Consider the following 405-nt stretch of genomic DNA (forward strand, 5'->3'; position numbering starts at 1 on the left):
GGTTTAATACAGGATATTTACAGTCTGATGTAGTAAAAAGAAAAATTTGTATGAACATGCCTTCTGACCTTACCTCTTTTACTTTAACAAATGCTGTTCTTGTGGAGTTTCCACACACAAATACATCTGATGTGTGAGCGGCCGTCAGGTGCAAAGAGCAATACTTTATAGAATTGCTATATTTTTTGGACATGTATAATACAAATAGTTTTGTATTGTGTTGTGTTGTATTGTTTTATTGTATTTATTTTACATGTTCGAAATAAAGAATCTAATTCAGCAAAAAAAAAGTAAAGTTTGTGTGTTGCTGCTGTTACAAAATGTTTTTTTTTGTTTTTATGTTTGTTTCTTTCAGTGTTCTATTTAAAAACATGGTGCATTTTATGTTTTGCAATGCTAAAACCA

This window comes from Sinocyclocheilus grahami, unplaced genomic scaffold (genome assembly GCF_001515645.1).
Source record: "Sinocyclocheilus grahami isolate Dianchi unplaced genomic scaffold, SAMN03320097.WGS_v1.1 scaffold11146.1, whole genome shotgun sequence".
Lineage (NCBI taxonomy): Eukaryota > Metazoa > Chordata > Actinopteri > Cypriniformes > Cyprinidae > Sinocyclocheilus > Sinocyclocheilus grahami.